The sequence below is a fragment of the Staurois parvus genome, unplaced genomic scaffold, assembly GCF_062004578.1.
Source record: "Staurois parvus isolate SC_StPar_1 unplaced genomic scaffold, SC_StPar_1.0 ptg000711l, whole genome shotgun sequence".
NCBI classification, from domain to species: domain Eukaryota; kingdom Metazoa; phylum Chordata; class Amphibia; order Anura; family Ranidae; genus Staurois; species Staurois parvus.
The window spans coordinates 646,323-663,523 of NW_028318507.1; the positions used below are offsets into that span (position 1 = coordinate 646,323).

Below are 17,201 nucleotides of genomic sequence, written 5' to 3' on the forward strand. Positions count from 1 at the left end.
TATATAAATCCTGTATAATAATAATAATCACGTATATATATATACATGATTTTGCCGCTGTATATGTACTGTCAAAATGTCAAACTGAACTTCTCTGTGCAATGGTTTTGCACAGAGCAGTCTCAAGCCTCTTCTGGAGTCCCCCACCGATGAGGTGCAGAGTCTATGGAACCACCTTGTGTTCTCCAGGGCTCTTTTAGGTGGAGATGGGTTGCGCTACAGACAATGTTTCCCAAGTTGGGCTTCTCTAAATCTCTATGGTGCTAAACAAACACATAGTAATGGATTGAAGATTCAAAAAACATTGGTCCTAGGAAGACTAAAGGAATAAATGTTGATTTTGATGTAAACTGTTTTGCAAGTTTTGCTGTTCCTACTCCTTTCCTCCCTACTCTGCCACTAATGCAAAGCTGTTTTATTTTGGAAGGGGAAGGGGGAGTGGGTACTTGGTTTTGACAAGTTCTCACTCTCACTTCTGCTGCCATTGCCTGGGTGATCCCAGAGGAAATTTGTCCCGCTCCTCACCTCCTGCAGTCTCCTGGGACAGTTCAAAGTTCCTAGGAAGCTGCAGGGCCACTCACAGATCACAGTGCAGCTCGTGCATTTGTGGTGGGGAGCCAGCTGTGAAGCCACAAGGAGTCACAGCAGGCTTAAAACAGTCTTTAGTCAGATCCCATGTAAGGTGCTCCGATCCCATGTAAGGTGCCCTGGTCCCATGTAAGGTGCTTCGATCCCATGTAAGGTGGCATCGTGATTGACCTTGGATCTACTTCAGGGGGACATATTTTTGTTTTTAATAAAGGATTTGTCAAACAATGTCTACTGTCATTTTTTACACTGCACTTTTTTTTGTGAATAAGCAGCGGTACCTTGTACCCCATACTCATTTACATAGAGGGGGTCCGGGATCTGGGGGGCCCCTTGTCCCCACAAAAGCTCCCCACCATGCTGAGGACATGTGGCCTGGTATGGTTCGGGGGTAGGGCGCTCACTCGTTCCCCTTCCTTTCCTGACCTGCTGGCTGCATGGTCGAATAAGGGTCTGGTATGGATTTTGGGAGGAATGCCCACACATTTTTTTTTTATTTTGGCGTGGGGGGTTCCCCTCAAAATCCATATCAGACCTGAAGGGCTTGGTAGGCATGGGGAGGGAGGAACCCTACACTGTTTTTTTTAAACAAATTTTAATTGCCGGACAATGCCGCTGACAGCTGAAACATTGACAAAGAAATGCCCGTAGCAGAAAAGAAAAAAGAATTAGCGCAGGGCAGGCATGACTAGGCCTAGAGTGGGAAGGAAGAATAGAAAGGGTTAAGTATAGTGCCAGGGGGTTTGAAAAGTATACCTGGGGAGCTGGTTGGTAGAGGGAGAGCGTTAAGTATAATTAAAAGGGGGGGATCTGGATGAACCTATCTCTGGTGCACTAGTCATGCCGCTGACAGCTGAAACATTAAATAATGTTTTCTATATTAAAATACTGCATTACTTAATAATATAACTTATGCAGTATTTTAGCAGCTGTGCGGTATCTTACGATTTGCTGTGGTATCTTATCTAGTGAATTGTCCCCTCTGATTCGAAGGTCACAGTTGAATTTTCCTTAGGTTCGAATGTTCAACCGTGAAACGAACAGGGGGGGTGTTTGGCCCATCACTAGTAAAGTGCTCTGATCCCATGTAATATGTCATGATCCCATGTAATGTGCCATGATTCCATGTAATGTGTCATGATCCCATGTAAAATGCCCTAATCCCATGTGCCTTGATCCCATGTGCCCTAATCCCATGTAAGGTGCCATGATCTCATGTACAGTGCCATGATCCTATGTAAGGTGCTCTGATCCTATGTAAGGTGCCCTTATCCAATTTAAGATGCTCTGATCCCATGCAAGATCCCCTGATCCCATGTAAGGTGCTCTGATCCCATGTAAGGTGCCCTGATCCTATGTGCAGTGCTCTGATCCTATGTAAAGTGCCCTTATCTCATGTAAGGTGCTATGATTCCTTGTAAGGTGCCCTGATCCTATGTGAAGTGCTGTGATCCTATGTGCCATGATCCCATGTAAGGCTCTTTGATTCTGTGTGCCATGATCCAATGCATGGTGCTGTGATCCCATGTAAGGTGCTGTGATCCCATGTGCCCTAATCCCATGTAAAGTATTTTGGTCCCATGTAAGGTGACCTGATCCTATGTGCCATGATCCCATGCAAGGTGCTCTGATCCCATGTAAGGTGCCCTCATCCCATGTAAGGTGCTCTGACCTCATGTGCCATGATCCCATGTAAGGTGCTGTGATTTCATGTGCCCTGATCCCATTTAAAGCGTTCTGATCCCATGTGCCCTGATCCCATTTAAGGTGATCTGATCCCATGTGCCCTGATCCTATGTAAGGTGCTTTGATCCCATGTGCCCTGATCCCATGTAAGGTGCTGTGATCCCATGTGGCATGATCCCATGTAAGGTGCTGTGATCCCATGTGCTATGATCCCATGTAAGGTGCTGTGATCCCATGTGCTATGATCCCATTTAAAGCGTTCTGATCCCATGTGCCCTGATCCCATTTAAGGTGATCTGATCCCATGTACCCTGATCCCATTTAAAGCGCTGTGATCCCATGTGCCCTGATCCCATGTAAGGTGCTTTGATCCCATGTGCTATGATCCCATGTAAGGTGCTGTGATCCCATGTGCTATGATCCCATGTAAGGTGCTGTGATCCCACGTGCCATGATCCCATGTAAGGTGCTGTGATCTCATGTACCCTGATCCCATTTAAAGCGCTGTGATCCCATGTGCCCTGATCCCATGTAAGGTGCTTTGATCCCATGTACCTTGATCCTATGTAAGGTGCTCTGATCCCATGTAAGGTTCTTTGATACCATGTGCCCTGATCCTATGTAAGGTGCTCAGATCCCAGGTGCCCTGATCCTATGTAATGGGGCCCACTGTGTGCACTGTTCCCAAGTGATGTGCCTTGCTGCCTCCCATGTAGTGTGCTCTGTTGCCCCCCCCCCCCCCCCATACTCTGCTTATCTCAAGTTTTATCCAGAGTTTAGCATTTTTTTTTTTCAGAAAAAAGCAAGCACAAGTCTTACAATAAACATGTATATTTTAATATTGATTCTATTTTTTAATACTATTTAAAAAATAATTGCTGTTATATCAACAGCTTGCTGATCAAACCAATGTTCTGTGAGTTGTACATCTCAACATTACTTTATGGGTTCCCCGAAATCTCCAACTTTTTCCAGGGGTCCCTCCAATGTAAAAAGGATAAGTAACACTGCTCTGGAGGAACCTAAAGCCCCATATAGCCAGGTTGAATATTGGCTGAAATCAGCTGGTACAGTAGTAGATACCAGCTGACATTTGGTCTGTGTGTACAAGTCATTATTTGACAGAAGCCGATGTCACAGATGGCTTCTGTCGAACGAGCATGCTGGAAAGTCAGTAGCCGACTGACATCCGATCAGTGCTTTCAGCCAATGGCTGCGAGCGCTGATCGTGTGTGTTCTGAAAACAATAGCTCAGTGGGGAGATTGCGGTACTATCATCGCATCGATTGTACAAAGAACTTCTCACAAGCTCCTCAGTTTTTTTTTGTTCAGCCCAGATTACTGTGTGTACCAGGCTTTAGGGTTCCAAGGAACCCTGGTTGAGAGAGGCTGCACTAAAGTGTACAGGAGGGTGCACACCTTTTTTTTTCCACAATAGGTATTACAAAGCACATTCTTATTTAAGCTGCACAACTGCTTTAATAGCAGACTTTTCAAAAGTTCCGACCAGGTCAAACCAACCGCTTCAGAACATAATATTCAAAAGTTCCGACCAGGTCAAACCAACCACTTCAGAACATAATATTCAAAAGTTCCGACCAGGTTAAACCAACCGCTTCAGAACATAATACAAAACATGCCCTGGTAGTTTTAATTTCCATACCTAAGGAGTCTAGAGGTCTAAAAATACCATCAATTTTGCCCTGTCTGGAAATAATGCAAAATACGGAGCGTGTTTACTGCATAGGTACATTGTTAGACAATAAGCCATTTTTCCATGCAAATTATGCGCAGGTGTAGGAATGCCTTTGAAGCTCATGTGTGGGGCCTTTTAGACATTTTTTTTATTGCATCATACCAAAAGACTGTTATTACCAATCTCACAATCTCTGAAGGGAAGCAGCGATGCTCTGATTAGTTGAATCATTGTTTATTGTGAACTTGATTGAAGGAGTTGTTGATTAGAAGATCTCTCCTCCCCGTAGCCTGGCTTTGGATTGGCTACATCTGGATGGAGCGGTGCTTGCTTCAGTGAAATACTCCATGCTGGCAGTGACCCATCCACCTCCACCAAAAGAAAAACAGCAGAAACGGCTCCATTTCTGCTACTCTGCTGCTGACTAAGGCTGAACAATGCAAGTCTTGCCTGAACCACAATATTCAAAGAATATCTCCAGCCTTGATTGTGGCGAACGCTCAGGAATTTCCTTCCTCGCCTGAGGGCCTGGAAATTAATACTTGATGTGTTTTTAATTTCTTTTTTCTTAACAAGAAAATTGAGTGTTCTTTTTACCCTGTTTAAAACAAGAAGTATTCCCAATCCTTTGGATCCTTCCAAATGCAATGTAAGACATCCTTTGGAAACCAGCAACTGGCAATACAGATGGTGCTAGAAGACTATTGGCTTTCGCAAAGAGCTGGTCCGCCATCAGGGGGGCATCAGTAGTAGATGGTGTGGGCGGCCCCTGGGATTAGGGAATTAGTAACTGCCTATCCAAATTTCAAATGAAATCCATGTGGTGGTATGACCCATAAACTGCTCTGTTGAGAAAGGAAGACAAAATATATTAGCAAGGGTAAAGGCAGCTACATGGATTAAGAAGAATATATCTAAGTATGAGCAAAACAGTTTTCACATACCTATAAAATTGTGACATCCACTCTATCTTAGCCTCTTGCCAATGTAACACATATGTGCAGCGGCAAAGAGGGTGGGCTTTAATGCCCACACACTACACATATGTTTCCTTGGGTGACGGGAGTTTCTGTGCTGAGAGTTCACTCAATGCATGCTTTCAGCACAGTCTTTGGCACAGTCTTTGACATCTCCCAGGCACTCTAGTAATGATCGGCACTGTGACAGCCATTCACAGAATGTAGAAAGAACGTCCCAGGTGTCTCACATCCAGCAAAACCCAACAATCTGTATGGTAAAAGCAGCCTCAGCCCAGGCTCCATCCAGGCCATGCGCCTCAACGCGTTTCGCCCTACCCAGTCATGAACATTTCATATGTATTCATTTTTTTAATTGAGGTTTATCACTGTCATAAGAGAGCTCACATTCCCCTTTAATGAGAGCCTAAATGTAAAGATAGGTGCTCTTGAAGGGCTTAGATCTTTAATGTCTCAAGCCCATCTGGATTGGCATAACCCCAAATACCACCAAAACTATCCCAGACTCCTCTGGACTGTCCCAGGATTTTAACAGAATCCTGGTATCCCGTGTGTCTAGGACCGAGAGATGGAGCGCACAGCTCCAGCTCTTTGCAGACGAACTGATCTCCTGCTTGACAGAGTCTACTCAGTCCAGGTAGCAGAAGGAGGAGGACGAAGAGAGCAGATTCGCGGGACAAGGACTGCAGTGCAAGGTAAGTTTTGTCCACTGACACCATTGTTTACTTTCACCCCCTACTGGGTGCTGTTGTTCCTCCCCACCGCCCTCTGGGTACTATTGTAAACCAGCCCACAGGTCACTACTGATTCCCCCCAATACACACTGGTACCGTTACTGACCACTATTTTTTCCACACCCAGTTCTGTGCACTACTGTTCTCGCCCACCTTTCACAGTCATCTAGGGTATTTTTATTCCCCTCGCCCTCCGCTGGGCAACATTGTTCTCTCTACTTTGGCTGGGGACTAGTTATTCCCTCAACCCAATCTTTGCATTGTTGTTCCTCCCATACCCTGCTTATAACCTCCCCCCCTCCCCAGAGCATTATTGTTCCCTCCCACCTCCCACTGGGCATTATTGTCCCCCTTGCTAAGGTTTACTATTCCCTTCACCACCTTCTTAGCACCAATATACCTTCTGACCCTCTCTGAGCATCAATTTTGCTCCCATTATGTTCCCCGAGCGCCGCATAGAGAGGGGGTGTCACCAAACTCATCTGGTCTTCTCACCCTGCAGCTCCCCTGAAGCCAGATCTTCTCCACATCACAAGCACTAGAGCTGCAGCAAGGATTCATGTAGCAGAGCAGCGCTTGTGATATTGATGAGATTGGATGCTAGGGGACGTTGGAGCCACGTTCTTCTTTCACAGACCTGAAGTGAAGATTAGTTAACACACAGTGGACTATCAGCAATGTCCCTGTGCTCCTCACAACGTAAGTCCTGCCCCTTCTAGAACTGTGGGGCATTGTCTATGGGATTGTCCCAGGATTGAAGCATAATCCTGGTGTCCTGCTGATCCAGGTCATGTCCTGAAGTCCAGGGCTGAATCTCTTGTTCCAGCGCTCAGCTCTGATCTATGCACCTACTGCCTGGCAGTGTGATCTCACCAGCAAAGTAAGGGCCCCATGTTACACCCTTCTGACCCCTGTATGTTTCACAGTCCTGACCCTGCACTTTATATGATGTCATATACAGTATGTATAGTACGTGATTACCTAATTCTGACCAAGACATTTATTGTCTCTCTGGTGTCCAGTTGCTAGGTAGTTCCCAATTATTTAAACGAACCAGACAAGGTGTTCACATCTATATCCTGTAAGCAGGGAACTACAGCGGGGCAAAAATGTATTTAGTCAGCCACCAATTGTGCAAGTTCTCCCACTTAAAAAGATGAGAGAGACCTGTAATTGGCATCATAGGTAGACCTCAACTATGAGAGACAAATCGAGAAAACAAATCCAGACAATCACATTGGCTGATTTGGAAAGAATTTATTTGCAAATTATGGTGGAAAATAAGTATTTGGTCAATATCAAAAGTTCATCTCAATACTTTGTTATATATCCTATGTTGGCAATGACAGAGGTCAAACGTTTCCTGTAAGTCTTCACAAGGTTGGCACACACTGTTGCTGGTATGTTGGCCCATTCCTCCATGCAGATCTCCTCTAGAGCAGTGATGTTTTGGGGCTGTCGCTGGGCAACACGGACTTTCAACTCCCTCCAAAGGTTTTCTATGGGGTTGAGATCTGGAGACTGGCTGGGCCACTCCAGGACCTTGAAATGCTTCTTACGAAGCCACTCCTTCCTTGCCTGGGCGGTATGTTTGGGATCATTGTGATGTTGGAAGGCCCAGCCACATTTCATCTTCAATGCCCTTGCTGATGGAAGGAGGTTTGCACTCAAAATCTCACGATACATGGCCCCATTCATTCTGTCCTGTACATGGATCAGTCGTCCTGGTCCCTTTGCGGAGAAACAGCCCCAAAGCATGATGTTGCCACCCCCATGCTTCACAGTAGGTATGGTGTTCTTTGGATGCAACTCAGCATTCTCTCTCCTCCAAACACGACGAGTTGTGTTTCTATCAAACAGTTCTATTTTGGTTTCATCTGACCATATTACATTCTCCCAATCCTCTTCTGGATCATCCAAATGCTCTCTAGCAAACTTCAGATGGGCCCGGACATGTACTGGCTTAAGCAGGGGGACACGTCTGGCACTGCAGGATCTGAGTCCCTGGCGGCGTAGTGTGTTACTGATGGTAGCCTTTGTTACGTTGGTCCCAGCTCTCTGCAGGTCATTCACTAGGTCCCCCCATGTGGTCCTGGGATTTTTGCTCACCGTTCTTGTGATCAATTTGAACTCACGCGGTGAGATCTTGCGTGGAGCCTCAGATCGAGGGAGATTATCAGTGGTCTTGTATGTCTTCCATTTTCTAATTATTGCTCCCACAGTTGATTTGTTCACACCAAGCTCCTTGCCTATTGCAAATTCAGTCTTCCCAGCCTGGTGCAGGTCTACAATGTTGTTTCTGGTGTCCTTCGACAGCTCTTTGGTCTTCACCATAGTGGAGTTTGGAGTGTGACTGTTTGAGGTTGTGGACAGGTGTCTTTTATACTGATAACAAGTTCAAACAGGTGCCATTGATACAGGTAATGAGTGCAGGACAGAGGAGCCTCTTAAAGGAGAAGGTACAGGTCTGTGAGAGCCAGAAATCTTGCTTGTTTGTAGGTGACCAAATACTTATTTTCCACCATAATTTGCAAATAAATTCTTTCCAAATCAGCCAATGTGATTGTCTGGATTTGTTTTCTCATTTGTCTCTCATAGTTGAGGTCTACCTATGATGCCAATTACAGGCCTCTCTCATCTTTGTAAGTGGGAGAACTTGTACAATTGGTGGCTGACTAAATACTTTTTTGCCCCACTGTATATGTAATGATCGAATTTACAATTTTGTTCTTTGTGGCATAGTGACTACAGTATACCTCCCAACTAACCTGGGGACTTTGAAATAAATACAAGGGTCCCGCAGACCCACCCTATGTTCTGGCAGTGCTGAATGCTTTTTCCTACAATCCAGCACTGGTATCAAACCTTCAACTAGCATGGTGCCTATACAGGAAGGTGTGGAAAACTATCCACACATCTTGTTTCTGGTCATGTGATATAAGCTGATACTGATCTGGAGTCTGAATTAAAGTTTAGGGGGGCTGGTCTAAAGAGAAGTTTAAAGGGGGTGCTAATCTGGGGCCTGAAAAGTTTAACCTCCTTACATGGGTGGATGGATGTACCAGTACAATCTTTTGTTTGCACACACACAAAGCTCTTACTCCTGCCATTATTAGTCAATGGAGAACATTTAGTAAGGGCACAGAGACGATCAGGGTGGCTCTGTGCCATGGGATAGATGTGATTACCAATCACAGAGATCACCAATGTAAATAGTGTAGTACTGTTTATATTGTTGTTCCCTCCTCTTCCTCTCACTACAGAATGAAGGATTCAAGGAATGAATCAATCCTATGGGAAGGCTGCAATTGAAGGTGGGGGGGGGGGGGTTAAAAGGCCATTAACCACCAGTCTTTTGGGATTGCTTTTTGGGTTTTAAAGCGCCGCTCACCACCAGTAATAGGATGTAGGGATTTTAAAGTGCCAGTGATCACCTATGATTGTGGGATTGTTTTGGTGGAGTTTAAATGCCACTGGTCACTAACGTTCTGGGAGTGTTTTGGAAGGTTTGAATATGCCGCGGACCACCAGTGATGCAGGGTGGGGCCTTTTAAAATGCCACTGACCACCAATGATTGTATGACTGGGTGGATGGAGATGTGTGTGTATTATTGCTATTAAAACTTTAAACTATTGAACACAATGCAATTTAAACCTTTGCACTTTTCATACTTTAAGCGCTTTTCCACTAATAATGAAATTCTAAAGCTGGCCATAGATGAATTGATGGCTAGCCATCGATCAACTTCAGTACAACCAGCCTGTCTGATTTTATGCATGTGAACACTGCCGGTGGGTATATCAGCCAGCAGTAATCATTGTGTTCTGCCGCAGGGAAGGCTCCCTGACTACAGAACACAGTAATGCTGTGGGAGGGAATCAGCGTTGATGGTGGAAGAAAAGAAAATTGTATCATCTATGGTCTGCCTGACACTTGTATTCAGGGGGTGACTTTTAAAGTCCAAGCTCACCTTAAAGCAGAACTTCACATATTGATATTTTCAGGGGCGGACTGACAACTCATGGGGCCCCCGGGCAATAGGGGATCATGGGGCCCCAGTGTCCTCGCCCACATCCAAAAAAGCCTATGAAAAAGCCAATAAAAGGTACCAGGGGCATCTCATGGGGTCCCCTACTGATCCCGGGCCCTCAGGCAGTGCCCGAGTGCTCGAATGTTCAGTCCGCCCCTGGATATTTATACATGGTTACATTGGTCCAACTTGAGCCGCTCAGCATGGGTGCCATTCAGAGATTGCTTTGCATTTTCTGAGCAAGTTTAAAGTGTTCTCTGATTGGAAGAGGTGGAGAAGCGGCATGGTGATATCATAAAACAGCAGCCTGCTTATATAAAGTCCAAGATATTTGGCTACTGAATATATATGATTGTTGAATATAAATCGTATTTATAAAAAAAAAAACAAAATAGGAGAAGCCCAATCTAGGAGAAAAAGTAGAAGCGAAAAGGATAAAAGTAGAAAAGGAGGGGTGAGGAAGGGGGAGGTGACTGACAGGGCGCGGTCACAAATCTTAACAAACTGATAATAGTTTGCAGAATTGTGATCTGCTGATATTCAGACTTACAGTTGCAAGAAAAAGTATGTGAACCCCTTGGGATTACGTGGAGTTTTGCATGAATTGGGCATAAAATGTGCTCTGAACGTCATCTAAGTCACAACAATAGAAGAACACAGTCTGCTGAACATAATACTACACAAACATTAGATGCTGCCATGGTTTAATTGCACATAACATGTAAACATTCACAGTGCAGGGAGGAAAAAGTCGGCTTTTGGAGATACTTTTGTAACCCTTTCCAGCTTCATGCAAGTCAACAATTCTTGATCGTAGGTCTTCTGAGAGCTCTTTTCTGCGAGGCATGGTTCACATCAGACAGTGCTTCTTGAAACCAGTAAACCCAAAACAGGTGTGTGTTTTTTAAGGGCAGGACAGCTGTCAGCAACACATCCAATATCATCACACTGATTGGAGTCAAGGTTGGCTCACTCCTGGCTCCAATTAGCTCTGGGAGAAGTCATTAAGCTAGGGCCTCACATACTTTTTCCTCCCTGCACTGTGAATGTTTACATGTTATGTGCAATTAAACCATGGCAACATCTAATGTTTGTGTAGTAATTATGTTCAGCAGACTGTCTTCTTCTGTTGTTGTGACTTAGATGACGTTCAGAGCACATTTTATGCCCAATTCATGCAAAACTCCACGTAATCCCAAGGGGTTCACATACTTTTTCTTTCAACTGTATAATTGGTCTCCAAGCTGTGTGTGGCAGTCATGGAAATAAAGTTGACTCAGCCACAATCCCCCCTTTAACAGCTTAAAGCTGAACTCTAGGTACAAAAACGTTTATTGAAATATAATTCTTAACAATGACAAAAGATATAAATCTATTTTGTGTGCATTAAAAGACTTTGCAAACCCAGTTATTACCTGGGTAGAGGTGACATCATCATTGTGCTGTATATAGCCTGTGCAGAGGAAAGAGCTGTGGGAGGGACTGAGCAGGTTCCACCCACCACAGGCTGCCTGCAGAGAACTATAGGAGGGGGCGGACACAAGATCAGTCACCCTGCACAAGAAGGAGAGCAGCAGTGACCGGTCTTTATTATCTTGGATTACTGCACAGATCTGGAAGAAATGCACAAGAACAAGCTTCATGTAATAATGAATGTTATGTTTAAACAATATTACATTAATAAAGGATGACTGTACCGTACTCATTTTACTGAAAGTGTTACTAAACCCACAACAGTAAAAACAGTCTGTATCTGCAGTAAAGCATGCTTGTTATACTCAACTGTCAAGCCAGCAGAGCAGTCAGATGGCCGGGAGCCAGCATCGGGAGCGGATCCTTTCTTTTTTTTCTTGTATCGGGTTGGCAGTGTCGGCGGGCATCGTGATTGACATTGACATTGGATTTACTTTGGGGGGCATTCTTTTATTTTTCTTCTTTTAATAAAAGACTTGTCAAAGACTATCTCCTGTGTTTTTTGTGAATGGGTAGTGGTAGCATGCACCCCATACTCATTCACATGGGGGGGGAAGGATCTGGGGGCACCCTTGCTAAAGGGGGCTTCCAGATTCCGACCAGCCCCGCATCCACACACCCCCACAATTCCCAGGGTTGTGGAGAAGAGGCCCTTGTACCCATCAACATGAGGACAAGGTGCTTTAAGGAGGGGAGCCCCCCGGCCCCAAAGCACCCCCCCCCATGTTGAGGACATGTGGCCTGCTATGGTTCAAGAGGGGGTGGGCGCTCGCTTATTCCCCCCGTTTGCTGATCTGCCAGGCTGCATGCTCGGAAAAGGGTCTGCTATGGATTTTGGGGGGGTACCCCCACGCTATTTTTTTTTCACTTTTGGCGTGGGGGTTCCCCTCAAAACCCATACCAGACTCAAAGGGCTTGGTATGGATGGAGGGGGGGGGACCCCACGCTGTTTTTTAAATTATTTTTTTTAATTGCTGGCAATTCTATCTTTTACATTCAGCTGTCAGTGGGAACCCTGCAGACAGCTAAAACATTAACGCTGCATAGTTTTCACTACTAAAATATTGCATGACTTGATAAAATAACTCACAGGATATTTTAGTAGTGTTTTTTGGTGAATTCAAACTTTTTTTTAAAAATGCTGTGCGGTATCCTACCGCATACTCGGATGTGGTAAGATACCGCTTAGTGAAATGTGCCCAGTGAGCCTCTCACTGGGCCCCCTATCTGGTCTCCCAGGACCCTGCATTCACTATATATGGTCTCCCCGGACCCTGCATTCACTATATCTGGTCTCCCCAGACCCTGCACTCACTATATCTGGTCTCCCCAGACCCTGCATTCACTATATCTGGTCTCCCCAGACCCTGCACTCACTATATCTGGTCTCCCACAGTACACAGAACATGGAAATGCAATTATTTTAGTAAAGATAAACTGCTAAATACCTTTTCTCATCAGCAGTATATAGCAGTCTTGTGACTGCTATCAGAGCACTAGTTAAAGCTTATTGGAGGAGTTTTCGTTCTGCAATGACTGTCCTATGAGGCTGCATAACCCCTGACCCTCTGCCTGGACAGTGCTGATTGGCTCTGTTCCCGTTCCCGCTGACGAAGTCCGGTCTTAGGATGTAATGTGTACGGGGGAGGAGCCACGCCTATGACGTCACCCGCGGCTATCTTGCATCTATGCACTGTGATCTAGAGCACTCGGTTATGCACGTTTTGCCTCCTTTGTAAGTGTGTTTTTTATATTTTAATAAAAGTATATTATACGGAGAGCACTATCCTTCTGTTTTTGCCTCTTTCCATATGTAGTTTGATTGATACCATACAGTTCGAGACTGAATGGAGCCTTCAGTGCTTACATGCCCCAGAAGGGAAATGCGATTTTTGACCTTTTTTTGTCATACCCCGAAGGTGAGCGTTTAATTTCGTCTGGTGACTGGGAGGGTACACTATCTACACTTGGACTCGGGGTGCTCACAGCTCAGCCACTACTGACTACCAACAAAACAGTCCATCTGGGATTTTCCTCTGACACCTATAAAGTCGCCATAAAAATGCACGTTTTACCACGTTCTTTACATTAGTGTTGTTTTGTTGCGTTTAGACACGTTTTTTACACATTAAAAATGTTGGCTCAAAAACACCAGTTTGCTGCGTTTTACTGCATTTACCGGCGTTAGAGCATTTTTACAGCTAAAAAACTCCTCTTGAAACCCACTAGTTTTGGGGTTTTTCCAGCCAGAAAATTCCCCTTCCAAAAAACGCTGAGTAAAGCCTATGGGGATGATTTACTAAAGGCAATTAGACTGTGCACTCTGTAAGTGCAGTTGCTCCAGAGCTTAGGAAATGAGCAGCAGCTCAGCTGACTTCCATCATCCAATCATGTACAAGCAAAAGTGCTGGTTTTTTAGTTTCTTTGCATGTAAGGCTGGCCATACATTATACAATTTTCTTGAGGTTTTTGGTTTAGATTTACAAAAAAAACATATAATAGGAGGTCAAAACTAACAACACTTTCAATTGTATCCAATTAGGCTGCCCATACATTATACAATTTTCTGTCCATTTTCTGCCCATTTTCCTTTAGATTTACCTTCAACTATGTAGCGCATGGCTTAAATAAAACTTTAACTTATGTAGCGCATGGGCCTTCCTAATTGGATACAACTGAAAGTGTTGTTTAGGTTTGACCACATATTATATGGTTTTTGGTAAATCTAAAGTAAAAATCTCAAGAAAATTGTATAATGTATGGCCAGCCTTAGGTAAGCTCTTGCACTACATAGTTAAAGGTAAATCTAAAGGGAATTGGGCAGAAATTGGACAGAAAATTGTGTAATGTATAGCCAGCCTTAGGTAGGCTCTTGAGCTACATAGTTGAAGGTAAATCTAAAGGGAATTTGGCAGAAATTGGACAGAAAATTGTATAATGTATTTCCAGCCTAATTGGGTATTCTTGGCAAAGGGAAGCTTTGCCTCATTTCCTAAGCTCTGGAGCAACTGCACTTACAGAGTGCACAGTCTATTTGCCTTTAGTAAATCAACCCCAATGTGTCACAAAGGAAAATTGTCATAGGATAACATGCTGGGGAGTTTACTGGCTGTAAAAAAAAAAACAAAAACAGCAGCACACGCCCAATGTGCATGATTCCTGGGAGTCAAAACCATGTAAAACCAAAATGTTGGCAACCCAGTGAAGTGGATTTACTAAAGACAAATAGACTGCATTTTACAAGTGCAGTTGCTCCAGAGCTTAGTGAATGAGGGGAAGCTCTGCTGACTTCCATCATCCAATCACGTGCAAGCAAAAATGCTGTTTTTTATTTTCCTTGCATGTGATTGGGTATTCTTTGCAAAGTAAAGCTTTACCTCATTCACTAAGCTCTGGAGCAACTGCAATTTTAAAGGGTACAATCTATTAGCCTTTAGTAAATCCACCCCAATATGTAAAACAGAAGCAACTAAATAACGAATGTTTAATTATAATGCCTATAATCTACCTTTTGGTGAAGGTCTGCTGGTAATCGGAGCTGTTTTTTAGCGTTGAATTCTTCCATCATGGCTTTAATTTTTCCACAGTCCCCATCAGCAACTAGCCACAATATCCTTTCCATGTTGTAAGGCTCCTATAAAAGATAAAACATGAATTGATGTTCTTTTTAGTGGACCAAGAACAGTGTCAGTCAGTAAGTGATTGGCGTCTTCTGTTCCCAGATTAATCACAGTTCTAGCAGCAAGACTTAGGCCCTTTTCACACGGGCAATCAAATCAGGTCCACCTGTCAGTTTTTCCGGTAGACCTGGCACCTCGTCAGAAGGTCCATGTATACCTATGGACAGTGGGGGTAAAAATGGACTTGTGTCCATTTACACCCGCCTACCTCCTGGTCCGATCGGGTCAGAAGGGAATCTATCCTCTTCCATTTAGGCAGAGCTGATCGAAGGGAAGTGGGGTGTAAAAAGGACAGTGGAGTCTATTAACTACCAGTTGCCCAAAAAGAGCAGAGCAGGTTCTGTCCGTGTCTGCTCTGCAGAAACTGAGTGGTCACTCTGCAGATAGTGAGTGGACATGGATGTGTCATCTAGTGCAGAAAAAATATTTGTGCAGAAAAATTTTTTTTTGTTGAGATAGTCCCACTCCAAATATATTAGATAGGATATAATAGATAGGATAAAGTCCTTATTCCAAGGCCCTTGACCAGAATTCACACCCATTTGTGGTATTATCACACACCGCACTCCCCAGATATAGGTGAATGAAATGCCATAAATTTTATGGACTCATGAATCCAAGATCCTCCTCGGATCAGCCTCCAATCTCAAGGTTTAGGCAGAAATCCCCAGTTGTAGGTAAGACTATTGCCTTTCACTCAATGCCTCAGAGATCCACATTGTAATTGTAATCAGCCTCCAACCTCCAGGGCGAGCAAAGATCACTGGTCAAGGGTCTTGGAATAAGGACTTTATCCTATCATATCCTATCTAATATATTTGGGACCATCTCAACAAAAAAAAAATTTCTGCAGAAATATTTTTTTTCTGCACTAATTGAGTTTTTGTGAGTTAATATATATATCTAATATTTGTTTGTGCTGTTTTATATATATATTTTTTATTTTTATTATTGATATCACTAAGGAGCAGCAACATTTTACATAGTAGCCTCCCTAGCGGTCTCATTATGTTCATATTTCTGTGCTCAAAGCGGTACATTTTTTTGCATGGAAATATGTCATTTTTTTATTGTAGGCCTGTAATTCTCTTAATATCTCACTGAAAACTGTCTGAACAAGAGCCTAGTAAACATCCCGGGTATGTTAAAATTTGAAACGCGAAATTATAAATTATAATTTAATAAATAATCATAAAAAATAATATAATAATAATAAATTTAATTCAATAATGTAATCAAACCAAAAACACTGAAATTTGAAATATAGCACCAAGTTCGCACATCACTGAGCAAAGTCGCAAAATTGTTTCCCCACGAATCATTATCATTCAATTCTGCAAGTGGTTCTGATTTACTATCGCTGTTCTCTAGCCGGTCTAAAACCACTTTTGACCTAAAGGGACTCTTTTTGGACGCCATGGACGTTTCTCAGTTTCCAGGCAGAAAGAACAGTAAAAATGCAGGCAGGGCACAGGACAAAGCACTCAGGACAAAATGTATGTGAAATGCTTTGATACAGTAATGTTTTACTATGTGATTTTAATGTATTTAGGGAATGTCACTTTTTAAAATTTTTAAATTTCCTGTCGGTTACATCCCCGTAAGACCCGTACGTCCCGACGTCGCAGGGAATGGAACCCGGAAGACAGATGCCGGCATTGGCTGGAGGAGATGGCTGGGGACGCTGCAGGGGGGACATCGCAGTAGTGCAGGACAAGGTAAATGATCGAGGGATCCCGGAGCAATGCTGCATTGTATTCCCGAGTGTAGCTCGGGGTTACCGCATGTGGTGCTGAAACTTTACCCGAGCTAAACTCAGGAATACCTCCAGGGAGGTTAAGAATTATTTCACATTATTTTTTGGTGCTGGTGATTTTTGTTATTATTGATGTGTCATCTGCCCGCTCTGCACCAATCAGCAGGGGACCTGTGAGCTGATCCCCTGCTGATAAGAATGTAATCCACCTCATGTGAAATGGGTTTTACAGCAAAAGTCTGGAAAGGTGGTTGTGCCTTTAATTTTGTATTGGGTGACAGGCAGTAAAATATTAATTGCATTCTGCTATTTCTCCACTAGATGTCAGCAGAGAACAGATCTTTAAAGCTGAATTCAAGGTATGTGGTGAGTAGTGACATTGATCCAGCTTGGACAATACAATTACAATACAAATGAATACAGGAGGAATCAGAGGGCCCTGCGTAAGTATGTATGTGCCATTTCTGGAAAATCCCCCTGGAGACAGAAATCACTGTAGTAGGCACAGCTACTACAGTGATTTCTATTAGCTCCTGGATCCCATGCCAAGCGGTTGCCGTGCTGCTTAGTGAACACAGGA

At 43.8% G+C, this 17,201-nt stretch overlaps 1 long non-coding RNA gene across 2 annotated transcripts in view; it reads right to left on the reverse strand.

Moving 5' to 3' along the window:
* Positions 1-3,089: 3,089 nt before the first annotated feature.
* Positions 3,090-17,201, reverse strand: part of LOC149445763 (uncharacterized) — a 28,582-nt gene continuing 14,470 nt past the window's right edge. For both annotated transcript variants that reach the window (XR_016306346.1, XR_016306345.1), the window contains exons 3-4: positions 14,694-14,819; positions 3,090-4,815 (exon numbers count right to left, since the gene is read on the reverse strand). This is a non-coding gene — a long non-coding RNA (uncharacterized LOC149445763). The remainder of the gene's footprint in view (positions 4,816-14,693; positions 14,820-17,201) is intronic.